Source organism: Triticum aestivum, chromosome 3B (assembly GCF_018294505.1).
Source record: "Triticum aestivum cultivar Chinese Spring chromosome 3B, IWGSC CS RefSeq v2.1, whole genome shotgun sequence".
NCBI lineage: Eukaryota > Viridiplantae > Streptophyta > Magnoliopsida > Poales > Poaceae > Triticum > Triticum aestivum.
Genome location: NC_057801.1, coordinates 462,533,602 through 462,546,976, shown reverse-complemented (window position 1 = coordinate 462,546,976; position 13,375 = coordinate 462,533,602).

Below are 13,375 nucleotides of genomic sequence, written 5' to 3'. Positions count from 1 at the left end.
AACAAGGGGCGCCACACACAAGCCGGCACACGATCAGCATAAAGACCCTCGGAAAAAGGATGACCCAGTCAGGTCTATTTATGGGCCAAAAAAGAAGACTCCAAGAAGCAACATAACCCGCCGAGCATTTGAAGACAACGGCACACCCAAATACAGGGGCGCCGCAGACCCACTATGTTTCACCGACGAGGTACTGGATCATGGATATCCAGCGGGATTCAAACCCGTAAACATAGAAGCATATGACGGAACAACAGACCCCGGAGTCTGGATTGAGGATTACATCCTACACATACATATGGCCAGAGGAGACGATCTCCATGCCATAAAATACCTACCCCTCAAGCTCAAAGGGCCAGCTCGGCATTGGCTTAAAAGCCTCCCAGAAAATACCATTGGAAGTTGGGAAGAGCTTGAGGATGCGTTTCGAGCAAATTTTCAGGGGACCTATGTCCGTCCTCCGGATGCAGACGATTTAAGTCACATAACTCAACAGCCCGGAGAATCAGCACACAAATTCTGGAACATGTTCCTCACTAAAAAGAACCAAATAGTCGACTGTCCGGACGCTGAAGCCTTAGCAGCCTTTAAACACAACTTCCGAGACGAATGGCTTGCCAGACACCTCGGCCAGGAAAAACCAAGAACAATGGCCGCACTAACAAGCCTCATGACCCGCTTTTGCGCGGGGGAAGGCAGCTGGCTGGCTAGGTGCAGCACCAGCGACCCGAGTACATCCGAAGTTAGGGATGGAAATGGGAAATCACGACGCAGAAAAGATCAGCGCCGGAATAAGGAAAATGGCCCGAATAGTACGGCGGTCAACGCCGGATTCAGAAGCTCTCGGCCGAACAACAAAACACTGTCCCTCAAGGACAACAGTGACGAGCTATCCAACCTAAATAAGATTCTGGACAGACTATGTCAAATACATGGTACCTCCGGGAAGCCTGCAAACCATACCCACAAAGATTGTTGGGTCTTCAAATAGTCCGGCCGACTTAATGCCGAACACAAGGGGCTCGACACACCAAGCGAAAGTGATGAAACCCAAAAGCAGCACTCCGGAAAACAGAAGACTTTCCCACTAGAAGTCAAAACAGTGAACTCACTTCATGTGATAACACGAAAAGACAGCGCGGCGCCTGCAATACCAGGACACCGCCCGCAGAATGGGGATAGACCATACCAAAATTCGCCATAGCAGCACTTCCTTCAAAGGAGTGACGCCAGGCCTTTAAGCCAATTATACAGGCTCTGTACCACTAGAGGTTGTGTTCGGTTCATCCGACAACCTCCGTCGCGAAAAGCTCACTATCCATCGCCCCATTCAAACAGTAGCCCTTAAGCACTACTGGGGCGCGCAGCTTTCGCCAGCCCTAACGCAATACCACATTACGCGTTTTTTACGCTTAAAAATGCCCGGTCAACGTGGCACAATTTCATTAAAAAGTAACTCTGAGTGCTCCTCGACCACGGAGAACGTGAGACTGCCTCGACAGCCACACACTAATCAGACCTTGCGGGTCAAAGCCCCTAAAAACAGGTCATTCAGACCTCGGACATGGTTAGGCGAGTCCAGCAAGGGGCTTCCCAGCCGCATATCCCCTTTATAAGGGGCTGCGTGTATAAATGATGAGAGCCAATAAAGCTCAATTTTCTTCCTTTTATTCTATTTTTATACAACCTCTGCACGATATTTCTTGGAAACTAAGTTCTTCTCTTTTACAGATGAAGCACATGCTACACCCGTCCAGGATACAGCACAATAGAGACACAGGCGCAGACGTGCAGCAGGGACCCGTTGCAAGGATTCTTTTCAGATTAAGACCCTGCATCAACCTTTCTTACTGTCTCTTGTTGATACACATCCCTCGGTTTCCTACCATAACCGAGGAGGAGGCTGGCATTTTGGCATCGGCCGCGTCAGAAGTTCCCGCCTGAACCTGGACACTAGGGGCTTAGGGCATTGTTCTGCCCGGTATCATAAAGACCAAACACCTTAGGGAGTGTTCGGCGTCTCGAGTTAGGCCTTATATGCATCAGCTCCGAATCATGTCTTTGGTCAAATGTTGGGTTTGCCCGGCTCCTGTGTTTTGCTGCCTTACGTTTCGTATCATCGGCTAACGCGGCACCAGGAGAACTACTGCGATTGTGCCCCGGTTCGGTCGGGCGAGCACCTCAGTAGAGAAAGCCGAAAACTGACTGTCATGATATAGCGAGAGACTGGTCAACCACTCGATCGACCATTGGAATGTTTAGAATTCCTCCGCTTTGACGAAGGACCGCTTCCCGGTCAGGCACATACGCGCCCCGAAGTTCGGAGAGGAGCGGTGCCGCTAGGGGATATATAGTAGCCCCACATTTGAGCTCCTATGGCTAAGTGAAAGTGATAAAGCATTATAGTCCGGTTGCCTAGTTCGCTACGCTATCACCTCCCTAAAAGGACCAAGACGTTGGATTAAGTGTGAAAAAGCGCTTTTCTTTTTGCAAACACCCCCGCACCATGTGCGTGGGGGCTGAAGCCAAAGACTGCAACTTTCAGGTTATTCATACATATACGGCCGCACAGGAGATAGTTCAATACTTGAACACACAAGTATAAAAAGTTATTGCATTATAAACATGATCTCAGAAATCATACATGTCATTCAAACATAACATCTTTCGAGCACTGTGACTCTATTATACGAGTGCCCTGCAGGACTTCCTCAAAATAGTGCTCGGTGGGGAATCGGCTTTTGTCCGAACCCCGGGATGCAACAGCGGTGGCATCCATCTCCGCCCAGTATGTCTTACCACGGGCAAGAGCCATCCGTGCACCTTCTATGCATGCCGACCGCTTCATCGCCCCAATACGCGGCACCGCCCCAAGGAATTGCTGTAACAAGCCAAAATAACTCTTCGGCTTGGGCCTTTTCGGCCACAGATGAGCGACCACATCCGTCATGGCAAGTCCGGACAATCTATTCAACTCAGCCCACTCAACCAGCCGATCACTCAACGGAAGTGGACACTCCAGACTATGGAATTGAGACCAGAAAAGCTCTTCCATTTCATGATCCTCCTGGCTTCGAAAGTGCACGACTGCGTCCACCGCACTCGCTGCCAAGTCCAGATAAGGATCCTCCGCACCGTACAATCGGCCCAGCTGAGCATACTTCGGATCAGTGAACTTCCTATGCAGCATAAAGGGCTTTCCAGCCACAATGTCTCCAAACTGACGCAGTTCCTCCTTCATAGCCCGCATCGCACTGCGGGCATCCTTGGCTTCGGCGTCGGCCTTCTTCAGGTCCTCTTGCTCCGCTCGGCGTTCTCCTTCAAGAACCTCCAGGCGGTCGGTAGCAACTTTTAATTTCGTGGCCATTCCGGCCATCTCCTCCCTGCTTCGGCAGTGAGCAGCCTTCTCAGCTTCTAGCTCTTCCGCTGCCTTCGAGGCAGCCACTCGCTTTTTCTGGCTCACTCCTTGGCCCGAGCAAGTTCTGCTCGAAGGCCTTCCACAGCAGCAGCACTATCTGCATCAGGCATACAAATTGTAAGGAATGGGCGTCAGCTCCCTTACTAGGCGACCGCAGAGCAACCACATACCTTGTGACTCATCGAGTCGTTTATTGACAAGCGAGATGTCCGCATCCGCAACGTCGAGTTGCCTCTTCAGCTCGGCAAATCCATCAGTCCGGCTGGCCACCGAACGTTTCGCCACCTGCATAGGAAAGGAGACAATCTATAACCGAGATTATGATCCTCGGCACGCTGCCGCTTTCGACAGCATACCAAGTCTCAGGGGCTACTATCTATACAGGGCGCACTTCATGTGCAAAACTGTCAAAAGGTATGTCATTTTTTGCGTACCTCAAATCCCGTCAGCAAACTTCCGACGGCCTCACACAACCCGCTTTCGGCGGACGAGATCCTCTCAATCACCATACCCATTAATGTGCGGTGATCTTCTGAGATGGACGCCCTCTTAAGCAAATCCTGCAGCTCCACCGGTCGTACTCCAATGGGTGCCGAACTCTCTGGCCCCGCCGGACTCGGGGAGACCCTCCGCGACGACACCTCAGGGTCGTCCACCTCGTGCGATGGGGCGGCAGATGGAGGCGTTTCGCTCTCCATCATCTCCGGACGAAGGTCTCCCGAAGATGAGCTGTGTTGAGATGGGCTGAGATCCGAACTACAAGGTGAAAACTTCGGTTACCCTTAGAAATTAAACAGGGATGTCCACTATTACAAAATTCCCCCTTTTTACTCACGGCTCACTAGAGGGCTGATTCCTCCGAGGAGACAGTTCAGCCGGGGCTCTTCCCGGCACGGGACCTTCCGGTACAGATTTCTTTCCCCGCTTTGAGGCCTTGGCCTCCGGGTCTTCGGAAGGGGTCCTCTTCTCTACCTGGAAGGAGGGACTCTCGATTCCTCCCTTACTGAAAGCCTCCGTGGCTGAGGTGGTAGATCCCTTGTGTCCTCCTTCGCCCTCCTCCGAAGGTGCAACCTCTAACATCTTGATTAACACGGGATCCTGGGTGGTCTCAGGGAGGGGGGCCGGACACCGTATCAGTTTTGCTTGCGCTATCCACTCCTGTCCAAGGGATAGCTGGTTAAAAGGCAAACCCACAGTAAATAAATGGACGATGTGTCCGGACACAGGGCTACTTACTTGAGTATCCGGGCGATAGAAGCTTAGGCCAGCATCCTCGGTCAATTCCGGACGCATCTCTTGCGATCCGAAGAACAGTTTGTACATCTCCGCGGGTGTCAAACCCATGAAGTGTTGAAGAGCTCGTGGCCCCTCCAGATTAAATTCCCACAGGCGGAGGGGGCGACGTTTGCAGGGCAGTAGGCGCCGGATCAACATAACTTGTACCACTATGGCCAGATTGATCTCCCTTTCTTGGAGGCCTCGAATCCGGTCCTGCAACAGAGTAACGTCCTTGGACGGCCCCCAGTCGCGCCCCTTGTTGACCCATGACGTCAGCCGCTATGGAGGGCCCGAGCGGAAGACGGGCAGCAGCCTCTGCCTGCTGCCCCTGGGAGCGGTGATATAGAACCACTCCTGTTGCCACAAGCCGGGCTCCTCCTGAAAGGAGCCCTCGGGCCATGGAGCATCGGCCCTCTTACTTATAACCGCCCCTCCGCACTCTACCTGACGCCCCTCAATCATCTTCGGCTCCACATTGAAGGTTTTGAGCCACAAGCCGAAGTGAGGGGTAGTGCGGAGGAAGGCTTCGCAGACGACAATGAATGATGAGATGTGGAGGATAGACTCCGGAGCCAAGTCATGGAATTCCAGCACATAGTAAAACATGAGCCCCCTCACGAAGGGATCCGTCGGGAAGCCTAAACCCCGACGGAGGTGAGACACGAACACGACGCTCTTGCCAAGCTCGGGAGTAGGAATAACTTGCCCTCGGGCAGGCAGCCTATGCGAAATCTCGTAGGTTAAGTACCTGGCGTCTCATAGCTTTAGCACGTCCTCTTTCGTGATGGAGGAGGGCATCCACCGGCCTCGTAGGTCGGGGCCGGACATTGTCGAAGATCGAAGGTACCCAAATATGGAGCCCTGGGTGTTGGAACTCGGGGCAAGGGGCGGATTCGATAGAGGATTGAAGGAAAGGAACGGGCCTTGGTCTCATTATAAAGAGGGAGAATACCAAGAGCCGTCCCCGTGACCGTTTGGAACCCGCCTTTGATGGAGGGGGCGTGGCAACGGGCGCGGTTGGGTTACCCACGTCCATATTGTGGGAATCCCGGAATAAGGGGAACATGATCTCTGCTTCGACAAGACGTGCCAAGGAAACCGCTTCGCTAAACGCGCGGAGATGGAACAATAAAAACAATTTGAGTAAAGGCTTGGAAGTGGTGTGACGTCACGCCACAAAATACGTCAGCAGATTGAGCTTGTGTAATGTTATCTCTCTATGGTGGTACATGGAATTTATTTTGCAGAGCCGGACACTATCCTGATGTTTACAATCTTCTATAAATTATTCGGAGGAAGAACCCGCCTTGCAATGCCGAAGACAACATGCGCGCCGGACTCGTCGTCATTGAAGCCTGGTTCAGGGGCTACTGAGGGAGTTCCGGACTAGGGGGTGTCCGGATAGCCAAACTATCATCATCAGCCGGACTCCAAGACTATGAAGATACAAGATTGAAGACTTCGTCCCGTGTCCGGATGGGACTTTCCTTGGCGTGGAAGGCAAGCTTGGCGATACGGGTATGTAGATTTCCTACCATTGTAACCGACTCTATGTAACCCTAGCCCTCTCTGGTGTCTATATAAACCGGATGGCTTTAGTCCATAGGACGAACAACAATCATACCATAGGCTAGCTTCTAGGGTTTAGCCTCCTTGATCTCGTGGTAGATCCACTCTTGTAACACACATCATCAATATTAATCAAGTAGGACGTAGGGTTTTATCTCCATCAAGAGGGCCCAAACCTGGGTAAAACATCATGTCCCTTGTCTCCTGTTACCATCCGCCTAGACGCACAGTTCGGGACCCCCTACCCGAGATCCGCCGGTTTTGACACCGACAATTACCATACCACTCTGGTGCGGAACGTGCTATGTTCGACCTACGAGGTCCAGTAGTAACTTGATCTGAAGTTTTGTGATCATCATCATTAGCTTCCTCTCTAGTTGGTGTGATACTTTCCAAATTGAGAGAAGGTACAATTACCTCATCAAGTTTTACTTTCTTCACACTTACTTCTTCCCAGAGAAACTCCTCTAGAAAGGACCCATTCTTAGCAACAAGGATTTTTGCTTTCGGATCTGTGGTAGAAGGTATACCTAGTAGTTTCTTTTGGGTATCCTATGAAGACGCACTTCTCCGCTTTGGGTTCACGCTTATCAGGCTGAAGCCTATTTTACATAGCATCGCATCCCTAAACTTTTAAGAAACGACAGCTTAGGTTTCTCGCCAAACCATAGTTCATACGATGTCATCTCAACGGATTTAGATGGTGCACTATTTAACGTGAATGCGGCTTTCTCTAATGCATAAACCCAAAATGATAGTGCTAAATTGGTAAGAGACATCATAGAGCGCACCATATCCAATAAAGTATGGTTCCGACGTTCGGACACCATTACGCTGTGGTGTTCTAGGTGGCATGAGTTGTGAAACAATTCCACATTGTTTTAAATGAAGGCCAAACTTGTAACTCAAATATTAGCCTCTGTGATCAAATCATAGAAACTTTACTTTCTTGTTACGGTGATTCTCCACTTCACTCTAAAATTCTTTGAACTTCATCAAGTAGATATACCCATACCTACTCAAATCATCTGTGAAGGTCACAAAATAACGATAGCCGTCGCGTGCCTCAACACTCATCGGACCGCATACGTCGATATCTATTATTTTCAATAAGTCATTAGCTCACTCCATTGTTCCGAAGAACGGAGTTTTAGTCATCTTTCCCATGAGGCATGGCTTGCAAGTATCAAATGTTTCATAATCAAGTGATTCCAAAAGTCCATCTGCATGGAGTTTCTTCATGCGCTTTACACCAATATGACCTAAACGGCAGTGCCACAAGTATGTTGCACTATCATTAACAACTTTGCATCTTTTGGCATCAATATTATGAATATGTGTATCACTACGATCGAGATTCAATAAACCATTCACATAGGGTGTATGACCATAGAAGGTTTTATTCATGTAAACAGAATAACAATTATTCTCTAACTTAAATGAATAACCATATTGCAATCTAGCTTGAACTGAGTTGTTCCTGTTGGTGCTGGGGTTGCCAAGGGAGTTGTAGCGAGATGCTGCTAATGCAGGAGCATCCGTTGACAAAAGGATCACCCTAAGATGATCAGAAAGCTAGAATTTCCAATAGTGAGACCAGCTTGACAAGCTTAACATGATCTAATCATATTCATGCTTAATGCATATACCAAATAGCATTTGTTTAGGTTCAACACTATTCCCAAAGATAGAGGGAGTGTGCGATGGTGATCATATCAACCTTGGAATCATTTCCAACACACATCGTCACCTCGCTTTTAACTAGTCTCTACAACTCCTGTTTCGAGTTACTAATCTTAGCAACTAAACCGGTATCAAATACCCAGGGATTACTTCGAACACTAGTAAAATACACATCAATAACATGTATATCAAATATACATTTGTTCACTTTGCCATCCTTTATATCCGCCAAGTATTTGGGGCAGTTCCGCTTCTAGTGATCATTTCCGTTGTAGTAGAAGCACTCAGTTCCTGGCTTGGGTCCAGCTTTGAGCTTCTTCATGGGAGTGGCAACTTGCTTGCCATTTTTTTGAAGTTCCCTTTCTTTCCCTTGCCCTTTTCATTGAAACTAGCGGTCTTATTAACCATCAACACTTGATGCTCTTTTCTTGATTTCTACCTTTGCCTATTTCAGCAGCGCGAAGAGCTCGGGAATCGTTTTCGGCATCCCTTGCATGTTATAGTTCATCATGAAGTTCTAGTAGCTTGGTGATGGTGACTAGAGAACTCTGCCAATCACTATCTTATCTAGAAGATTAACTCCCACTTGATTCAAGCGATTGTAGTACCCAGACATTCTGAACACGTGCTCACTGGTTGAGCTATTCTTCTTCATCTTGTAGGCAAATTACTTGTCAGAGGTCTCATACCTCTCAACACAGGCATGAGCCGGAAATACCAAATTCAGCTCTTGGAACATCTCATATGCTCTGTGGCGTTCAAAATGTTTTCCAAGTTCCGGTTCTAATCCATAAATCATGGCGCACTAAAATATTAAGTAGTCATTCTATCGAGCCTGCCAAACGTTCATAATGTCTGCATCTCTCCTATAATAGGTCTGTCACCTAGCGGTGCATCAAGGACATAATTCTTCTGTGCAACAATGAGGATAATCCTCAGATCACGAACCCAGTCCGAATCATTGCTACTATCATCTTTCAACTTAGTTTTCTCTAAGAACATATCAAAAATATATAGGAGCTATATCACGAGCTATTTATCTACAACATAGATATGCAAAACTATCAAGACTAAGTTCATGATAAATTAAGTTCAATTAATCAAATTACTAATGAACTCCCACTTAAATAAACATCCCTCAAGTTTATCTAAGTGATACATGATCCAAATCAACTAACCCATGTCCGATCATCACGTGAGATGGGGTAGTCATCAATGGTGAACATCTCTATGTTGATCATTCTACTATATGATTCATGTTTGAACTTTCGGTCTCTAGTGTTCCGAGACCATGTTTTTACATGCTAGGCTCATCAAGTTTAACACAAGTATTCTGCATGTGCAAAACTGTCTTACACCCGTTGTATGTGAACGTAGAGGCTATCATACCCGATCATCACGTGGTGTCTCGAAACGATGAACTGTAGCAACAGCGCATACTCAGGGAGAGTGCTTTTATCTTGAAATTAGGTGAAGGGATCATCTTATAATGCTACCGCCGTTCTAAGCAAAATAAGATGCATAAAGGATAAACATCACATGCAATCAAAATATGTCACATGATATGGACAACATCATCTTGTGCTTTTGATCTCCATCTCCAAAGCATCGTCATGATCTCCATCATCGCCGACTTGACACCTTGATCTCCATCCTAGCGTCATTGTATCGAGGTAGTCACGCCAACTATTGCTTCTACAACTATTGCTAACGCATAGTTAGCAATAGTGATAAACTAAAGCAATTACATGGCGCTTGCACTTCATACAATAAAGAGACAACCCTAAGGATCCTGCCGGTTGTCGATATTACAAAACATGGTCATCTCATACATCAACATATATCACATCATATCTTGACCATATCACATCACAACATGCTCTACAAAAACAAGTTAGACGTCCTCTACTTTGTTGTTGCAAGTTTTACGTTGTTGTAATGGGCTTCTAGCAAGAACCGTTTTTACCTACACATAAAACCATAACGGTGATTCATCAAGTTTGTTGTTTTAACCCTCTTCAAGGACCGGTCGCAGTCAAATTTGATTCAACTAAAGTAGGAGAAACAGACACCCGCCAGCCACCTTTACGCAAAACTAGTTGCATGTAAGTCGGTGGAACCGGTCTCATGTGCGTGGACATGTAAAGTTGGTCCGGGCTGCTTCATCCCACAATACCGCTGAATCAAAATAAGATGTTGGTGGTAAGAAGTATGACTATCACCGCTCACAACTCTTTGTGTTCTACTCGTGCATATCATCTACGCATAGACCTGGCTCAGATGCCACTGTTGGGGAATGTTGCATGGAAAATAAAAAAAATCTACGCACATGCAATGAACTATCCATGGAGATGCATAGCAATGAGCAGGAGAGAGTGTCTATGTACCCTCATAGACTGTAAGCGGAAACGTTAACAACGCGGTTGATGTAGTCGAACTTCTTCGCGCTCCAACCGAGCAATACCGAACGCACGACACCTCCGCGTTATGCACACGTTCAGCTCGGTGACGTCCTTCGCCTTCTTGATCCAGCAAGATGGCGAGGTAGTAGATGAGTTTCGGCAGCACGACGGCGTGGTGATAGTGATGGTGATGCGATCTCCGTAGGGCTTCGCCTAAGCACTACGAAAATATGACCGAGGGAGTAAACGGTGGACGGGGGCGCCGCACACGGCTAAGACAAGGTGGGGGAGGAAAGGCAGCTCCTAGGGTGCTACAAGTGGTCGGTGGCTGCCCTAGGGCACCTGCCTAGTTGCGCCCCCTCTTTCCTTATTTGAACATGAGGAGGAAAGGAAAGGGAGATGGCTTCCTTAGGGCGCCTCCCCTTTCATTCCCTTCCTCCTTTGGTGCGTGGGCAGGGGGTAGAGGGGCGCACCAGCCCCTTGTGGGCTGGTGTGCTCTTCCCCTTTTGGCCCTTAAGGCCCAATAACCTACGGGGCTGCCCAGAACCCCTTCCGGTGACCCGATAAGTACCCGGTACCACCGAAACACTTCCAATGTCCAAATACAATCGTCTTATACATCAATATTCACCTCTCGACCATTTCGAGACTCCTCGTTATGTCCGTGATCTCATTCGGGACTCCGACCAACATACAATCACCAAATCATATGTGACGCCCAGATAATTAAGCTACAATAATCCTCTACTAATGACGCCACGTCACCACTATTACTGTTGATAAACTCGCATTGATTCCAATCCCCGTTCAAATTCAAATTTAAAATAAAGTTAGATAAATTATTTCTTCAAACAGTAAAACTAAAATGTTCAAAGTGTGGCAAATAATCCCTTGATATTTATCATGTTGGAACCAACCTCATTTGGATTCCCAATAAGCTCCAGGGAATTATTTAAGTGGATCAACGGAATTACTTGAGGTTTTCATTTTCTAAAAATGTTTAAAGTTTTCCAAATGTCCCCAAACTTTGTGAGCTACTCCAAAATATTGCCTTTGTTTTAATTGCCAAATATCATGGGCAAAAGAAACGTTTTGCTATCTAATTTAAAATGCAAACAGAGGAGAAAAACAAAGGTAAATAAATACTAATAAAAGGAAAACAACCTAATCTACTAGGATTTGGCCCAAGTGGCTGGGAAGGCCCAACCCACCACTGGTGCCATCTCCTTCTTCCTGTTCAAGGGAGGGGGTTGTGGCGGCCATCCACCCCGCCATGGCCGCTGATGCCGCCGCTGTCGTTCATCCCGCGGTTGAGGGGATGGATAAGAGCACCCCAAGCCCCTCCTCTCTCTCCGTGTCAAACCCTAGCGCCCACTTTCCCCATCTCGCGCCCCTCACTCTCCCGCGGTGGATCCCCTCCGCCCCGACGCCGTCTGTCGCCCTCACCTCCTCACCGGTCCTCCCGAGCCACGTGAAGACGTCGAGGAGCTTCGCCCGCCTCATCCTCGTCCATTCCAAGCAGCAGCTCAAGCGGGGGGGCGCCGCATCGCCGCCATAGAGAAGTCCTCTCCGCGCACGGCCGCGGCACCTCGCCATCGATTCGTCGCCGTTCGACCTCTTCCAGCCTCCTCGACCTCGACCTCGCACTCTCTGTGAGCTCCTCGCCTTCCTTGCCCTTCTCTTGCTCGTTCATGTGCCTCGTAGACACATATCCGTTGAACGCCGCCGCTAACCGTCGTCGATCTGTCGCCGTAGCCGCCCGTAGCCCCCGCGCCCTGCTCCCCTCGCCCCGCGTGCACGCTGGCCTGCAGTCCCGCGCTTCCCGATGCCGCTGCTGCATGCTGCAACCTCTGCCGTCCTCGCCCCCTTGGCCCGCGCCCACGCGTGCCTGGGCTCCCCTACAGACGCCTCGCCGGTTGCCGCGCTCGCCGCCCGAGCCATGCGCTCGCGCTGCTCCTGCTCCCCGCGTCCACGGCCTCTTGTGCGGCCGCCGGCTGCCGCGGTCGCCGCCGCGCTTGCTGCTACCTGCTACTGCCACTGTCTACTGCTGCTGCCGCTATCTACTACCTGTCGCTGCTGTCTTGCTGTTATGCTGCCGCTGCTACCTTGCTCTTTGCTGCTGCTACTCTTGCCGCAGCTGCTGCTCTTTGCTATTGCCGCTCCTACCTGCTCTCGCTGTAGCTGCTAGTACTGACTATGGCCTTGACCATGGCCGAGAGCACCATGTGCGTTCTGTGTGTGTGTGTGTGTGACCGGCTGGGAAATTGCCATGGAGACCGGCCCTGATTAGATTAGGGACTAAGACCCCTCTAGTACTAACCCACCCCACTTTGAGTCTATTACATGGGGCCTGCACTAGGTAAATTGTTGAACTAAAATAATTTTAACACGTGTCCCACGGACATATGGGCCCCACTGCTAAATAAAACCAATAAGTTAAAATAGTTTAACACCAGCTCATGACATGCGGGCCCTTTGACCATGTTGACAGTTGACTGAGTCAATTGCTGACTGTACACTGTTGACTTTTACCCCGGCCCATTGTCAACCACACATTACACCCCCCCTACACTTCTATGTGTACCCATAGCATTTAGTATTTAATTGATTTTTGAATTAAATTAAATTATAACTTCAGAATAGTAATAAAACTTTAAAAATTAATAGAAATTAAACCATAACTCGGATGAAAAAGTTTTCTACATGAAAGTTGCTCAAAACGATGACACAAATCTGAACACGCGGTCCATTCGTAGGCCACACGTTCCTAGCATAGCGAACATGCAACATTTCCCCTCCAGTTCATCTGTCTGACAGACATCCGGAACCGGAAAAACTTTCCCGGATGTTGTTCCCCTTTACCGGTATCGTGTAGCACTGCGTTAGAACACCTCTAACCCGGCTTATTGTCTTGTTATGCATATGTTTGTGTGTATTTACTGTTTCTTCCCCCTCTTCTCTCCGGTAGACCCCAAGACCGATGTTGATGTCCCTGTGATCGACTACGTCGATGACGACCCTCCTT